General features: G+C 37.6%; 1 protein-coding gene across 5 annotated transcripts in view; it reads right to left on the bottom strand.

Annotated features, from left to right (window-relative positions):
- The window catches only part of NTNG1 (netrin G1), a 307,348-nt gene that overhangs the window by 150,581 nt on the left and 138,282 nt on the right, over positions 1–18,485 (bottom strand). The window lies entirely within an intron of this gene.

Here is an 18,485-nt window from a genome sequence, read left to right as displayed (position 1 = left end):
TGAAATACCTTACCAACAACTTTATACTGATACACATAAAAATGGTAGTATTTTGGATATATTAAGTTAGATAAAACACATTTTTAAAATTATTTCTACCTGTTTCTTTTTTTACCTGTGTTAAATTTAAACTCACTTATATGGATACTTACTCTCTATTGGACACACTCCCAGTTTAACAGTCAATTAGATGTGATTAAGATAACAACTGTTTGGCAAGTGAATCCTCACCGGGATCCTTTCTACTTCTTGTAGCCTAGACTGAAATGACATTTGCCATTGATGCCAGTAGGCACTTGAGGTCCTTCATGTGTTCGCTTTGAGTAGGAGTCTAGGAAAGGAGATAAGCACCCCCCACACACAAAATCATAACAACAATGATAAAAAGCAATATAAGTGTGGAAGACATGAAAAACATAGCCTGATCAGCTGGTGAAAACAAAGCCTAAGGTGAGAAACAGTGATAAGGAGCCTTGGAAGAACTGTCTGCATCCTGTGTTGCTCATGATTGGGAAGGCCAGAGATCAGCTACAAGGACCAAAAAATTCTTCAAAAATTACACGAAAAAGGATATGAGCTGGCCAGCCAAAAATCAAACTACAGCAAGGATGTATGTATGTGCTTCCAAAAAGGTAATTAGAAATTCCTCAAACCAATACTGGTAAGTTGTTCTAGAATTTAGGGATACAGGTAGAATTGCTCTTTCTGGAGGAACCTCTTCTGGATCCACCATGAGGTGTATGTTCAACTTCCCTAGAAGAAGGAAGAGTCCATGTATTTGGTCACAAATGTGAAAACCTCATTTAGTTAGAGCTGGTTTTACTGGCAGCTTACAACCCATATTTGAGTTAATATATATAATTTAGGGTTCCCTAGATATTTGAATATGTGTACAAGGAAAGCAATAAAAATTTAATCTGATCTCTGAGAAAATAAAAAGTCAGTTCATATCTTAGAAAATAAAATTATTTTTTTCTTCTAAAATGCCAGAAAGGAAAAAAAGAGAGTGTGTGATCAAAGCCCAGATACCGAAGAGAAGATAAGGAGTAAGAAAAATCTTTTGATTTGTCCTAGAAGTGGTTGTCAACGACCCTGGAAATACTTAGACTGTTGAGGCAGAAGCCATTTTCTTAGAGAATGGTGGAATGATAAAAACGAGAAGGGAGGCTGGGATTTAAAATACTCATTGGAGAAGTCTGAAAACCAAAGCAAAGAAAATAGGACAGTAGTTTAAATGGCAAAGAGGATCAAGTAATGCATTTTAAATGGTCAGTGTTTGAGGGCAGAGGGCAAAGAAGTGCAAAGAGAAAGGAAAGGGCAATCACACTCATGAAAGAAGGGTGAAGTGTGGGACCAACTTGCTGGTACCCACACTGTAATTTTGGAAACACAGGATCTATTCCCAATGCAAAAAACTCTTATTTATTAGTTGAATCTTTTTAGCTAGTAGCCAGGATGCTCTACAACTACATTATTGGGTAAATGTCTCCTTTGCTCCCTACCTTCTAATTTCACTAATCAGCTGTGGTTAACTCTCACTAACAGGAACCAATATAAGGATTGATTTTAGGCAGTTTCAGATCTGCCTCAGTATTAGTTCAGGACCATATTAGCGGAAAATCTCCTTGTCTTGAATGATTGCACTGGTCTACTCAAGTGATTTCAGAACTGGGAAGTCAGAAGATATTGAATTTTAAATATTAGATTATCTTATATTGGACTTTGGTCTAATATTAGATATTAAAGTGTAAAATCACATTGTCCTTATTGCTAGCCTTCTTTTTTATTCTGTTGCAGGATCAGTATTATTTTAGTATAGTATTTGATGGCTCATAAGCCTACAGGGTGAGGGAAAATATCTACACTACTTACTGAATGGTGGACAGCCCAAGCTTTTAAATAAATGTTGCCAAACTTCACATGCACTAATGTATGGATGTCTGATGGCCAAATAATATTTTACTATATGGCAAAAGAAATATCAAACAAAATGGAACAAACACCAAGCTCACATAAAGAAATGGTGAATATGGTTGTGAGTCATTTGAGGTGTTGCCTTCAAAAAAGAAACATTCACCCAGAGGATAGCTTCTGTACAGTCTGGTATGTTGACATCATAAAAAAGGTAGTAAATGAAAACAAATGGAGAGTATAATTATGAGGAACCAAATTTTAAGTTTAAAGTGGGTCAACACTGCTTTTTAACTGTTCTGTTCTGATGTATATTAGGAATAATCACTGTTGAGTGATACTTAAAACAATACTGAAACCAGAAATAAATGTGCAATTTTGTACCCTCAAATGAAAATCAAATATTTGATTTTTTTATTGAACTACAAAAAAGCCCAAGTTTCTTCAGAAAAAATAGCTAATGCATTTGCTTAAAACAACACCAACACTAAAAGTTAATATTTCTTACAGATATATTCTGTGCTAAGACTGTTCTAAATGCTCTATTCCAAGTACTTTACTGATATTACAGCATTGGATTCTTAAAACAAATGAACCAATCCTACGGGAAATATACTGTTAATTATTCTAATTTTGCAAATAAGGAAACTGGGACTTAAGTGGCTTGCCAAGATTGTATGGTTAGTAGTGGCAGAAAGTGGATAGAAGTGAATCTAAGTTCTTTTTTTACGACCAAAATGTTGGTATACTACAGTTGTTTCTGAACAGAATCGAACTGATTTTCTACTTTGAGTTCCTGATAAGCATGTTCTCTGTATGGTAAGAGTTTAACATATTTTTCTTGAAATGGTCAGGTGCCAGGCAAGTTAGCGTCATTTGGTTTTTTGCGATGAAGTACAAAGTGGGGACTAAGTCCTAGGAATAAGGTCATTAGAATAAGTGTTCCTATACACGGTCAAGACTAAGGAGGAAGAGCGAATCTGTGGTGAGTCCCAAATTATGGAGTAGATCTATTTTAAATGCCTTTTACCTAAGACCAGGATTCATTCTAGAAACTGGAGTGAAGTTAGGGTGGCAAGTTTTGTCTAAAGCCAAGCCAGACCAGTTACTTGAATAAGAAAAGAGCTGAGGCTGAGACCCAAACAGGGCTTATGCAAAAATCAAATTCTGTGCAAAGAGGATATGGCCCTAGGGAAGAAGGGAAGAATCAGTGAGATAAAGCGTTTGTAATACAAATTTGCTGGGCACTGGTGACCAGGAACTTTCTGGGAGTATATGGGGTTCTTATGGAAAGAGCTGGCAAGCAGCAAGCAAAGATGGTCTTCGGGAAACATGAATACAGCAGGATTTCCCAGTAGGATTTTGATTTTGGAGGAATATGAGCCCTGTGGGTGCTCTCCTCCTATGGACTCCTAGTGGGATTCTGTGACAAAAGAGAAGTCACATAATAAGGAAACCTGCCTAATTTTAACTTTGCACTTCCCAAGCTTATAGGACAACTAAGCCCTTTCAGATTCTTATAAAAATGACATTGAGCTGGTGCTGCATAGAATAGACTTTGGAAAACAATGGGAGGGACACAATTAAGATGAAGGCCCCAAAGAGCCCATTAAAGAAAATATTGGAACCTGTATTTCTACTTGCATTATTTCATCCTTTTAAATTTCTTATTTCAATATGTTTTATAATGTACAAAATGTGTTATTGCAGTAGAACATGCATTCTGTTTTTACCCAAGTGAGCATACACACAGTACTGAGGATTCTGCTCCCTACTTCTTACTGAAGAGGTGCACATCAAATAGTTGTGGAGACAACCAGGAAAGGAGGGACATGGCTTTTCAGGTGGATGTTCTCGGCCAGAGGCGACCCTAAAATCCCTCAGAATTGGGAGGCTGTTACTCATTTCTCCTCTACCTTTATTTCTTTTGGTGTTTGTCCAGAATGAATTCCAGCCTCCCACAGTACCTCACTCAGCCACTGAGAGCTGTAGTGCTTACGTAGCAATATCAGCTTAAAACATGGCATATGAAAACTTTCAAAGATCATATGAACTTTTGTCCCTTCAGAGTAAATATGAAAATAAGATTAAACATTTTATGTATTTTTATTGTTATTTCTCTTGTTCAAAGAAATAACTACATCAATAGGTAATTCATATATAGGTCCTTTTAGTAGAAATCAACAATATTTCTTTTCTTTCTAATATTGATATCTACTTAGGGTCTAATATAGCATTTTTGTGAGCAAAAGAAGTTAAAAAAAAAAGTACTTATCTTAAAAAAGTCCCCAGCTTTTAGGTAGAAAAAAATGAAATAGAAAAGAAAATCCATCAGTTACCACGGTTGGATTTATAAAAATCCCTTTCTCCCAAAGCCTTTAAAATGCTGTTTGCTGACACATTTTAAAAACCCAACCTGAATTGGCAAGGATATTATTAACTTTTAAATACCCAATTGTAATTAGTTACTAAATCTTAACATTTTAACATTTGACTGCGGGGTATTTAACAGAACAGGAAAACAGAATGTAAAGCTTGTTACTTTTTGAGACACAAATATAACTCCCAAATTTAAAAAGGGTCGGGGCACATGCCTGATGTTGATCCCCTTTGAAAGGACTACCAATATAATTCTACAATCACTAAACAGATCTAACTGCTGCTTCTAACTTAAAATATCTTAGGGTTTTCTATAACTGCCATAGTTTAGGCTTTCAAGTAATGAGTTGTCTGAATTATAACATCGTTTAGATTCCAGGCCACAGACTCAAAGCCCAGAGTGGCCAGGAGGAGAATCAACCTGTGAAGTGCTCTGGTTGTGAAAAGAATCAAGTGTTGGGCGGGGGTAAAGGGGAGAGCCCGGGCACTGGATCAGGGCAATGGCCAGTCAACTCCAGCTGAGTTGCCGTGTAAGAATTCAGATCCAGTCCTGCTAAATTCTCTCATGTTTCAAGAGAAGCTACCAAAACCTAGATTTGGGGTGAGCTCTGAGCATTTAAAGTTGAGGCAAATTTTAAAGAAAACATTGCACATGGCAAATGAACCATATCTGTAGGCAAAATCGCAGTGTAAGTGGCTGGTGTGTGACCTCTGCAGCAGCACCGAGCTGCCTTTCCACAGTGAGTGCTTGTACTTAATTAGCTTCGGAAAATTAAAGACCATGGGCTTTGTAGGCAGGTATGTCTAAATTTGCATCCTTATTTTACCATATAACAACAGTTCTGGAACATGGCACAAGTTACCTATTCTCTCCAAGACTTCATTTCTTCATCTGTTCCACAGGGGAAAATGGTAACTTGAAGTGCTGCTGCAATGATTAAAAAATGTAAACAGGCTGACTCTCCTTTAACATTTCCTGCTTTTCCTTTCCTCTCATTTTGCTGCCAATGATGGGAAGTGTGCGTGTGAGGCACGTGCAGGGTCTGAATATGCCCAATGGTTTTTGGTTGTTATTGAGGCCATATAAGGTAGAAAGAACGTACCGTAAGATCCAGTGCTGCTGACTTACTGCATGCTTCCCGTCAAGCTCCTTCAGTCCTCTGGGCCTCAATTCCATTCCTTATCTGTACATCTGTCAAGTGAGCAGCAGCTGCTTGTCATCCTAAAGTCATTCAGACGCAGTGATACAATGCTTATGGCCTTGACCACTGGAGTCAGACTGCCTGGATTTGAGTCTTGGCTCTGCCACTTACTAGCTGTGAGGTATTGGATGCATTACATAACTCACCATAATTCAGTTTCCCCTTCTGCAAAGTGGGGATAATAATAATACTTTACTTTTAAGAATTAAATAAGATAGGTAATGCCCTTAAAACAGTGCCAGAACATAGCAAGCGCTCAATGGATAATAGTTATTTCTATAGTTCATAGTCTAATTCACCACTGATTTTAAAGTGACATTGTACTAAGGAAGAAAAAAAGTCACTTCAAATTAAATTTTGACACAATGCTTTCTTATTAGAATTTTCATTTTGTATGTTATAAAAAAGGTCTCTAGACCTAGGTGTAGATTTGCATCACACACTACTCTTGCTCATATATAAAAAGAAAAATATAAATTTAATTGATTAGATTGGCTTTGCTGAATCACTTTGAAACTCTGAGTTACCCACATTGGTGCTTTTTTATCCAATATCATCTTCTGAGCAATCAGAAGCATTGGGGATTCATTATCTATCCCCACAACTGCTTCTTGCTCCTTTTTCTCCTTATTTTTAAAGACTTAATTTCAAAATTTTTGCAAGATGCATATTAGTAGAGAGAATAGTACAATGAACGCCTTGTGCCCATAACCCAAAGCAACACGCTTCAAGAGGTGCTTTTACCATCTGCAGGATTTTTCTCCCAAGTTGTTAACACCCATTTTGCAAGTTTTGACGCTTACATTTAAAAAAAAAATTTTACTAGAAGATGCCAACAGAAGCTTTTCAGGCAAGAACTGGGACTCATTTCTTCCTCCTATCACCCTGAAGTGGTTTGTTTTCTGAAACATCAAGGAGCTGCCCTTGTTCAGCTGTGTAAACAGGAACCCCAGCCAGGTTTGTGTGGGTGCAGGCAACAGTTGCATCACAACTGCCATCTGCCAAACAGCAATTACTGGACATCGTTGACTGGAAGATGCACCCTGACTTCAGCAGTTAAAATGAGGGGTGGGGGAAATTTTCTATTGTGACTTATGATTGATGCAGTAGAATATTATCATAAAATATGACCCAGAGGATATAAGACCCTTTTCTTGATTTTTCTTCAATGACTTTAACTACTTGTCAACACATTTGGCAAAATTGTTTCCAGGATGACATATTCTCCACTGTCTTACACATCTGACGATGCCTTCTCATATGAACCTCATGATTTCTCCCCAGGGATACTAGGCCTATGAAATGCAGGTAAGAACTAGGAAGAAGTTAACGTTAACTCCTTCTGAAGGAACCCAGCTCTGCTGCTGTGAAACATATGGAATTCATCATTACCATCTTCTAAAATTCAAAAGTTGCAGCAAAAAAGAGTTGGTGTCATTACCCGGATTGCTAGGTTACCTGGACCATAATAAACTCTTTCAATTGCTATTTTTGGGTCCTTTTCTCCCTGGACTTTGAAAATACATGTTATTATATTTTTAATGATTCATTTTGATTCATTTGTTGAGTCTATAGGTTTTATCTTCATGGCTGACCTCTACACCCATTATATTCTGTCTCATTTTTTAAACCCATGATTTCATTTTCTCAGTATTCTGGGTATGGCTGATTTGATTATCTGCAATGTCAGGTCTGCTTTTTACTACTTTCAAATAAGATTTTTATTTCAGTTATTGTCATTTTCATTATGTGGCATGCTCTTCTTACCCAGGCCTGCTTTTGCTCAATAGAGACAATGTCCTCTTTTATTTCATTAGGAATAAAAAGTAGCTAATTTCTAAAACCATGTCTTCTATTTCGTGGAATAGATCAGATTTATTTCTGAACCCTTATAACCTGGTTCTGTCTGTGTGGCAGAATTGCTGTGATTGTTATTCATCTTTGAGATTGATGTGTTGATATTTTCATCCTTGAAGTTAAGATTTTGCGTGGACATATTGAGCAGCAACAACTGTTGTTTTGGGGAGAGACAAATAGGATCCTGCCATCTTAAATCTCAATCAGCAGTTCTCAATTTTTAGAGCACATAAGAACCACGTAAGTAGTTTTCTAAGAATTCAGATTCTAGGGTTCCACTCCCTGTGATCTTTATTTAGTCCAACTGGAGTGGGGTGACTGGTACCATCACTGGTTAAATGTTTAATGTAAGATTTTCAAACATACACTAAAGTAGAATAGCATTGTGAACCATTCTATATTCATCATTCAACTTCAACAATTATCAGTAGTTTGCTCAGATCTGTCTCTTCCTCTATCATCAGCACCCCTGTTTTATCATTTTTAAAAAATTTTTCATTGTTTTTAGTAGACTACATTAGAACATATCACAGACATTAGGTCATTTCACTCTTAAATCTGCAAGCTGCTTCCCTAATTGGTAATTTTTTTTAACACATAACTGCAAAGATATTATCACACCTGAAAAAAATGAACAATTCCTTAATATTTCCCCTTGTGACTAAAATATGTCTTTCACAGCTAATTTGTTGCACCGGCCCCAAACAATGTACATAGATTGCATTTGGCTGTTACATCACTTCTGTTATATCAGCTATTCTTAAAACTTGTTCTTTAGGGCCTGTATAAGACATTGGCACAGGATCCCTTCCAGAAGTGAAATGTTCTGATTCCCAACACAAGAAGATCAGAAAGACCATTCTCGTCTTCTAGCACTGATGGAGATGGACATAGAGAGATCAGTTAAAGATGTGAGTCAAGAACAAAGCCCAGGGTTAGTTGGACAAGGTACCTTTAGTTCAGGGTGGGTCTGCGCCATAAAGGTCTTACACTAAATGATAAAGTATATGAAATGTGAGTAGATGACCTGACATGTAGTAAGCTCTGCATAAATGCTAGCTGTTGTTACAATTACTCAGTGGGACATAGAGAATGCAGTTGGAGGTCTGGTAAGCGACTGAAAGCAAAAGGAAAAACTAATTAGCATTTATATGTCTTTTGTGATTTAATTCAGTGTTTCATGGCAGGTGACAGAGGGCAAGTGCAGGAGAGAAAGCTGAATGGAGCAGTGGGAATCCGAATGTACAGCACAAAACAAGGTGAAGCCAGTGGGGACAGCATAGGCAATGAAGACAGTTCTTGGTGTCAAGCACGACAGAGATCCAACTTAATTCTCATTAATTTTACCTTTGTGCTTTGGTTAGTGCTTCATAGGTAGCTTTCATCTCACTTTGGTTAGTGCTTCACAGGTAGTTTAAGAGAAATGAGGAAGGTGGAATGCCGTAATTAGTATAAAACACTGTGTTTTCCAGTCACCGTGCTAGGAATGAATGACATGAAAACAAATGAGATGAAATCCATGCTGTCAAGGAGCTCATGGTCCAGTGAACAAGAGATAAGTGAGAATTTATAAAATAATGAGATTTTATGAAACAATGGGATAAATCTAATGCAGAAGGCAGTGCAGAAGGCTGTGGAAACAGAAAAGAGAGGAAGCTTAGCTTGTCCTGGGAACAAGCGGAGTTTAGGTAGGGTGACCATATAATGAATCATCCAACTGAGAGTGAAAGGTTGTGCTATTAATAATTACAGCGAGACAGTTAGAAACCAAGGCTACCCTTGACAAGCCAGAATGGATGGTCACTTAGAACAGGCCAAAGAAAATCTTTATGAGTCAGGTGATATATGAGTTTTGAAGAGAGAGAACGTAGTCACCAGGGCAGAGAGTGTCTTCTAAACACAAGAAAAGTGTAGGTAAGGACAGAGATGTGTGAGAGACCTGAGATGTATACGGATCCAGGAAATTGCTTAGAAATAGAAGTGAAGGGTATAAAAAAAATAGCTTAGTCCAGAGTGAAGGGCATAAGATGTACAATGCTAAAAGAAGAACCTAGAGTTAGGACCAGGCCATGGGAGAACTGGTCAGTTGAGCAGAGACTGAATTTTATCTTCAAAGTTATTGGGCATCATTAAATGGGAAGTGACATGGTCAAGTTGAATAGAAATATAATAACACTAAATAACTCATATTAAGGTTCCTTTCTTTCAAATTAAATGTTTCCAAAAACATGATGATATTGATATTGTCATCATACTTTACAGCCATATTAAATGAGTTAAATAATTTGCCCAGAAGAGATGGAACTGGAACTTAGATATAGGTATATCTAACTCAAAATCTATGCTACACTCAACTTTGCCAGCAGGTTTGAGGGCAATTTGGTGAGGAGCCAGAGTAGTGAGTCGGGATGTCCACTGAAGTGATTACTGGAATTATAACAGGCACCAAATATTCAAGAGGCAGGGGGATGGTCAAGGAAGGGAGAAGCATGCCATATAAAAAGAAATAAAGTCATAAGACTTGGTTTATTGAGTGAGGGGTAGAGGCAGTAAGTAGATTTGAAGATTCTAGGTTTTTGTTTTGTGTGTCTGAATAAATAGTGATATCATTTACTAAGGTCATTAGTTGCAGGCCAGATGTCTTATGAAACCCAGTGAGTGGTTTTCTTTTAGAATGTTGGTATAGAATTAGTGGGTTACACTTAGTAAGTAATTGGATATGTGAATCTCGTGTTCACCACTGAATCAGTAGTCAAAGCCATGGAATATTATATAAAATGGAAATATCAGAAGGTTGAAAATGAAATCTGGGCAATACCGCCACTGAGAAGATGAAATGAGGCAGATAAGAACATAAAGGAGACAAAGATGGAAGAGCTAAGAGGTAAGAAGAAAACAAGGAGAATGGGTCAAGAGAGTAGGAAGTTCAGGAGGGTGAAAGTGGTTTACTGGCACAAATATTGCAGTAAAGTATAGCAAAACAAAGATGTTGAAATATCTTCTGAATTAGGCAACTTGTAGCCCATTTTTGGAACCTAAATTGAATACTGTATATTTATATTTATTAATTATAATACTTTCTGAAACAATTTTGAATCTTGGTTTTGCCATCTTATATTACCTAGCTTTTCCTGCTTTGTGTCATTATAAACTTCATACATTTATATCTATTTTACATACACTCATAATAATAGATACAGTTTATTTAAAAAGCCTATTATAGGTCTGGTTCCTTACAAACATTATCGTGAGTTTACCAAGAAACTGCAAGATCAATATTCCCATCTCCATTTTACAGATGAAAAAACAGAGTGTTCCCTTAACTGTAATTTGAAGAAGGAACTGAACCTGAGTCAAGCAGATCTCAAGGACTGTTTTCTTCCAATCCTCCCTTCAGGTTTCAATTGCATAAGCCAAATGCTATCAGATGCATTTTCATCATGGCACAGGAACAGCAGGCACAAACAGCAGGGTTATTTGATGCTTCTGATCCATGGAAGAAGCTGGATTATTTAATCCACTGTAGAAGCAACAGGATCTGCTAATATGAAGCAAAGTGAAGATGGCTATATGTGTAACAAATGAGCAAAAAGAAAGGACCAAAGGTAGAGGTAACGAGGCTTAAAATAATCACATCTAAAGGGAACCAGAAAAAAGAAACGGGTTGAGTGAGACCTACAGGAAAATCAAAGTGACATAACTCGCTCCACTGGGCTCCATTTTAAAAAGGCAAGAGCAAAAAATTCTTGCTGCACATCCCAACCCACCCTGATGTAATTACACAACCGCTTTCTGAGACTGGAAACTGAACAGTGCAAAATCCACAGGATGATTTTAATTAAAAGTTATTTTCAAAAGCAAATAGGAATGGATTTTGCAAAAGGACAAGTAAAAAGTAGATGTCTCTGATGCAAAGATTTCACTTATTTGGTGCACTTAGGTTGATGCTACTTTGGATGAAAAAACTCCTCACTCCCCATCAGGTCAGCTCATTTTATATGCAGGAACACTCAGAACTTCAGATGAACTCAGACCCATAGCACATTATGTTTTAAGGTAATGCTACAAAATGGAGAAGAAATAAATGATACTAACCAAAACATGAGGAAAAGGCTGAGGGAATCCCAATCAACACTGAATAACTGTGAACTTTTACTAATCTCTGTGACTCTAGTGGAAAAGCAAAAGTACCCTTTCCTCTTAAACATGAACCCATTAAATTGATTTCTTTTTCAGATCATTTGCTCTCTTTGATTTTCATCTATGACCATATATAGCAGTCAAGGTCTAATTAAAAAAAATATGTCCTCTTACTCTCTGTCAGTGGTGTTATTACTGGTTCACCAATAATAGAACATATGTTTAGGTGGTTTGCTTAATAGTGTGTGGGAGAGGTGGAGTGAAGAGAGGGGAGATCATTTACTCTTTCCCTCGTGCTCTGACCTGGCCTAACCTTGGTTAGACGTCCAGCGATGAATGGGCGTGCAGCCTGCAGGGGCAGGAGGAGCTAGCCACGGCGGTCCCTTGGGGATGCCGTCAGAACTCTGGCCTCATTAGGACCATGCTCTAGCCTAAAGGTTCTCAAATTTTGGTGTAAGGTTCTCAAATTTTGGAGTAGTTATAAAAAAATTCAAGCCCTTGAATCCCATCTCAGTCCTAACAACTTAAAATGCTGGTGGAGGGGCCCTGGCATCGTTGCAGTCCTCAGGACCCAGAGTTGATTCACATACACATCACAACTGCAGAACCACTGCTCTGGCCACTGAGCTACACCTTGTTGGCCAGGGCTCTGGAAACTTCCTGCAAGGCAGATGGTGCGGGCTGAGAGTGCCTCTGCCCTGTGGCCCAAGTCTTGGCTGCTACTGCTGCCTGTCTGTTCTGCTTTCTTGGCAGAATCCTTTGTCCTGTTTTTACTATTTGTAAACAACAACAAAAAAACCAAAAACAATGTACTTTAAAAATTATGGAAGTAGAAAAATCTGGAAAATACACAGATAAAAAAAATCACTTATGATTGCACCATTCCAAGATTACCACTATTAATGCGGCAGTAAATTATTTTCATTGTGTATTCACACAGTTATAACCATCCCACCATGTGCCCCACAATAGTTTTTATTGAATGGTACATGCCTTGTGCTAAATACTTTATATTCATTATTTTGTTTAATCCACACAGCATCCCTGTAAGGCATGCACAAATATTCTGGTTTACAGATTAAAAAAACTGAAGTTTAGAGAAGTCACTGTGGAAGAGTAGCTGGTTTGAACTGAGCAACACAGTCTTCTCACTTTTACATTTGATATATGCATATTTCTAAGATATCGAAAACATTTCATAAGTAACATATATAATGGCCAAATACTGTCCTATTTTAGGACTACCATTTGCTTACCCAGTGCTCAGAATCCAGCAGTGGATTATAAATTGCTATAATGTTGCAATGAATATCTTCATGAATTTAGCATTATCTGGGTTTTCAATTATTTCCTTAGGAGAAATTCCTAGAAAATTAATCAGTATGTCCAAGAATATAAATATTTTAAAAATATAATTCTTGATGCACATGGCTAAATTGCTTTTAACAAAAGATTATAAAAATTTCTGCACACTATTTTCATCAATCCTGGCCAAAATGCCTATGCAGCCATCTCTCATTTTTCCTAATTTTAAATAAATCTGAGGTGATCATATTTATACAATTATCTTTGCCTCTTTAAGTTAAACTCATAAAGGTAGAATTGCTGGATCAATGGGTGCATGCACTTAAAAGTTGTTAATACTCAAGACATTTCTAAATTGTCCTCCAGAAAGATCACCATACACTCCCACCAACAGGGAATGTGAATGACTATTTCTTCACACCCTTGTCAACACAAGACATTTTGCTTCTATCTGAGTTTTTAAGAACTAATGAAGTAGAACAGTTTTTCACATGTTTATTGACCCACTGCTTTCTTTTTTCTTTCTTATAAATTTTTAAATTTATGCCTTCGCTTTTACTTAAAAAAAATCTTTAGGTTGCAAGCCTCTTTCTTATTAATTATTTATTTGAAAGAGTTCTTTATATTAAGACCATTACTATTAGTTCTGTCAAATCCATTGTAAAATATCCTCAGTTTGTCATTTGTATGTTTCTTATAAAAGTTTTTGATGCAGTATAGTTTAAATTTTAATACAGTCATGTTTATACTGATGCAATTTTCATTTATGGCTTCTATTTGTGGTTTTAGATAGAGTTTAGAAAATATATTTTCACTCCACTAAATATAAATATCTACATATATTTTCTTTTATTTATGGCATCATTTAATCTTTAAATCATTGGAATGTATTTTGGTGTAGGGTATAATACAGAAACACTATTATATTTCAAGTAGTTAATAAATTAAGTCAGCAATATTTCTTGAAAAGTTGTTTTCTCCCTATGTGAGGCTACCTTTGCATTTATGAAAAAGACCTATGCACACAGAATCACACAGGTACATTTTATGAGTGTACATCCACACAGACACATATACACACACATATGAAACACTTTAAAATCCCTGTAGATATAATCTTAATATCTTGAACACTCTAGTTCATTGATTCATTCATGTCATCTTTTGTTCATTGATTCAATGTATATTCATGAGTACATTCTACATGCAAATCCATAATTAGATGCTTTATACTCAATCTTATTATTATTGTATTGACAGGGAAGAGGTCTTAACATTTAATGAGAGGTTCTACTTTACTCTCTATAGCAAGGATGGTCTCTTCTGTTCATTAGGCACTCATTCATCTCAAGTACAACAGTATGTTTTCATTTAATTTTAGACTGTTTTGGTTTGGGTCACATGAAGAAAATAAGCTATTGTGGATAAGGACTGTACCTGTCTTCTAAGTACCCCTCACACTGCTTAGGAAATGTATCCTTATATGCACAATAAACTTTTGAGATAAGTTTACGCTTAATTAAAAGTTAAGTGTAAATCATTTACACTAATTTTGCAAATGAAGCAGATTCAAGGAGATCAAACGACTTACCCAAGAGTGTTGAGCTAATCCATGGTCATGTGAGGACCAGGGCCCAGGTCTTTCAGCCCTCACTTCAGGAAACTTTCTATCACCACACTCTTTTCTTCTAACATTTTATTTGCCTCTTCTACTTGGGCTGCTCTGCTAAAAATCTTGGCATGCATGCCAGGGTTAGTGAGGCCCTCAAGTCATAAGTGAGTGTGTTATCAAACCAGAAGGAAACTCCTATGGATTGTGAAATGATTCTGATCTATATTTCAATACAAGTATATGTAAGCATTATTTATTGATTAATTAATAATGCACATCATTAATGGTATAGGAAAATTAAATACATACACTGAAAAATTAAATACATATGGTAAATAAATAATGCTTGTTGAAGTAAACATAGGAACATTAGTGATGGTTATATCATGTGTGGAGGTCAACACTCTTTCTGTGGAAACATATTTGAAATCATGATTATGCTTAGTGGGAAATGATTTCATATGAAAATATTCCTTGCTTTATTCCTGAAGTCAATGTATAAACATCAATTGATATAAAAATCGATTAAATCTGAATCTGTTCTTTTGATAAGCTACATTATAATATGTCTACTAGGGAATCATCTATTAATAAGAATCTGGAATGAATATTCATCAAAAAATTCTTAATGCTTACACTGTGTAGGCTGTATGCAGTGTCATTGTATAAGAATGAACAGGACATTCTCTTTCCCTTGTGGAATTTACAATCTTTGAGGCAAGAATGACAAGAAGTTACTGGAAGTGGAGTAGGTATAATAAACACAAGTTCCTAGGCTAGGGTTGAGAGAAGACTACTCTAGAGAGGTGGTATTTAAGGTGAGGTTGCAAAGATGGGTATAAAGAAGACTGAGGAGAGGTCAAGGAGTTGGGAGGCAAGAAAGAACATTCCAAGCAGAGAAACTTCAAAGGCAGAAGGCAAGGAGTGGTGTTATATGTCAAAAGTTGGCCAAACTTTATGTAGCTATGTATCTTTATAAAAGGAGCTGGATGGGGAGGGGTTAGGGAGGTGGGTGAGGAGGGAGGGAGAAAGAGATTGTGGGGTATCGTGATTGGTGCACATGGTATGTGTGGGGTCACGGGGAAGACAGTGTGGCTCAGAGAAGACAAATAGGGACTCTGTGGCATCTTACTACACTGATGGACAGTGACTGCAATGGGGTATGGGGGTTACTCGATAGTAAGGGTGAATGTAATAACCACATCGTTTTTCTTGTGAAACCTTCATAAAAGTGTATATCAACGATACCTTAATGAAAAAAAGATTACTTCAGGCCTCCTTGGCACCTAAACTTTTCTAGTACAACCTTGTACAAGACAAATCAACAGGAATATAAATAAAAGGTCCCATACTCTGTTCCTTTAAGCATATTTAATATTTGAACTCTCATATTCTATTTTCCCAGACCCCAGAAAACAGAAAGTTTTTAGATGACCAATATTTTGTTCCAGAAACATACAGCCTTATCAGCTAATTCATAGAAGAGCTATTTTACAAAGGTACATCTGGATAATTAGAACAATAAAGTCTTTTAGGCATTTCAAAATGTGATCAGTAAAAATACATGATTATTAATAAATTTTTTAAGATAAAAAAGAAAGGAGCTGGATGGAGATTAAGAGAAAAAGCAGGCTTTCAAAAGATTTGGTGAGACCTGAGCCTGTTTCATGGCTGACACGAAGAAGCCCATGTGAAGCTGCCTATGTGGGGCTGAAGAGGTGATTCACTGCACAGCTTCCTGAGAAGGGGGAGGGGAGGCCCAGCAGAGCAGGTGGAAGCAACAGCCTGCTCCACTGTGAAAGGAGGAAGGAAAACTGGGAGATTCATAGGCACAAAAGGTTTTAGACGGGTGATGGGACACAGAGAAAATTAGCATCTCTGATGGCTTATGTCTCTCACGGAAGTATATTCTGTCTGATAAGAACGCAGAGAAGGAAGAGGAGGCTGGAGGAATGCAAAGATTCTGAAACAATCACCAGGGTCAATGGTAAAGCCAATGTGAAGCGCTTGAGTGTATACTATGTTATACAAAACTGATCTTGACTTTTGTCTATGAAGTTGTGAGAAATCAGGGAGAAAGGAAATGAAGACAAAGAAAATCACTGAGCCCTGATTCAAGAAAGACCATGAACAATCCAGTGGGACTGAAGGTATAAGCTTCCAATAAAATTAATGAATCAAATCTCTGCTGAATATAAACATTTCTTAACTTCCAGTCACTATCAAACTTCTTGAAACAATATATTATACTTGTTTCCTCCTTCACCCCCTACTCATTCCTCAGGCCCTTGCAGTAGCAGTTGAAGTTTTCAAGGATACAGTTGATTTAACTGCCACTCTCTGGCTTCATCCTGCATCACTTTTCCTTGGAATGTGACCTCCTTGAAACTCCCTTCTCTCCTGCTATCATGAAATGCCTTCATTGACGTATTTTTAAAATAACATTTTATTTTTTAGAGAAGTCTTAGGTTTACAACTTTGAGAGGGAGGTACAGAGATGTTTCATAAACCACCCTGCCTCTGTACATTCACAGCCTCCCCCGTTAGCAACATTACTTACCAGAGTGGCATGTTTTTTTAAATCAAGGATCACCAGAGTGATCCTCCTAAATTACAGGTGTAATCATGTGACAGACCCCAAACCCTAGAGATTGAGAGATCTCTGAACTCAAAGGGTGTATTGAGCTGTTGCAGAAGCTGGCCAAATAGGACTGAGCCTTGGGACAGAAGATTCTGCTTCACCAGCAGCAAAGCCAGTTGGTTAACAGAAGCAACATGTTTGCCAGACTTAAGAAACACGGAACATTTATAAGGGGTCTCAAGGAGAGAAAGTTGTTTAAATTTATACTGGCTACAGATAAGGAAGGTGGCCTAATGAGAAGCAGGGAAAGTCTGGGGAGAGGTGGTTAGCCCCTGAGAAGGCTGGTGGCTCGGTTGGTGGATGATGGTCAGGGACTGTTCATGTGTAAGAGGGATGCAGGGGTTCTGGGGACCTGCTAGATGATTGTTGAAATGACTTCATTCAGGAATGTGGAGTCTCCGGTTGGCTAGCTGCCTGGAGGCTAGAACAAAATATCAGCCTGCATGTAAGACTGTGAAGTCTTTGGTTAGCTAAGGGCCTGGTCCAAAGCTTTTGAGTGATTAACTTCTTTTTTCTCTCTCCACCATTCTCCGGCCCTATGTCACTGAATTTTGGGACATTTCAAATTTTTTTCCTTATCATATGTTACTTCCATGCTCAGAATCCTCCCATGGCTTCTCATTAGTGACAGTTGTCATTTATTAAGCTCTTCATAAGTTCCAGGCAATTTATGAAGCTTGTGTCTTATTACCTTATATTATTTATCCTGTTCCTCACCATGATCCGGGAAAGGGGTGCTGCCCCATTTTCCTGATGAGAGGAGTGTATGTCGTAGAGCTCAACTGGTGGTAAAGCCAGAATTCAAACACAGCATCACGCTGAAGGTCTTCAAGTTGTATCTTAAATAAGTATCTTCAACCTTTTGTCCTACTGTGGATAAAGTGAAGGTTCCTGTGGCTAGGATTCTTACTGCCCCTGGTCAGCTAGCTCACTACACAGGTGTTGGTAGCGCGTCGTCATTGATTCTTTATGAAGAGCTCCTCCCAGTGCTCTGAGTGACACAGTGGTACTGCTGCAACGCTCCAGGAGAGCAGAGAAGGGACTGGAGTGGTGGCAGCACCAAGGACTGAGATTGAGATGGATGCAGGGGTAGAGAGGCCCAGAGGCAGAGACTCACTCTGAGTGGACGTGAGCCTAGTGATTGACCTGCCACCGTGGGAATAAAGTTGGGTATAACCCTTTTACCCCAAGAACATTCCACTCTCGTTTCTTTGGTGTCATTGAATCCATAGTGAACTTGTCTGGGGTTGAAACCCATTGGCAAGATACCTACCATCACTCTTCCCAATTTAAATGAGTTGAACTACACTTCTGGCAGCTATGCTAAGCAGGGTAAAATCTTTGAGCTGCTAATTCTCCAAGGAATATGCAGTAATTAACCAAAGGCCATGAAACATAAGTATTCTACACTGTATCTGATGAAGGAAGTAATGATCAA

The sequence above is a fragment of the Manis javanica genome, chromosome 4 (genome assembly GCF_040802235.1).
Source record: "Manis javanica isolate MJ-LG chromosome 4, MJ_LKY, whole genome shotgun sequence".
NCBI classification, from domain to species: Eukaryota; Metazoa; Chordata; class Mammalia; order Pholidota; family Manidae; genus Manis; species Manis javanica.
The sequence above is the reverse complement of the archived record's forward strand: the minus strand, read 5'-3'. Positions and strand labels throughout refer to the sequence as shown.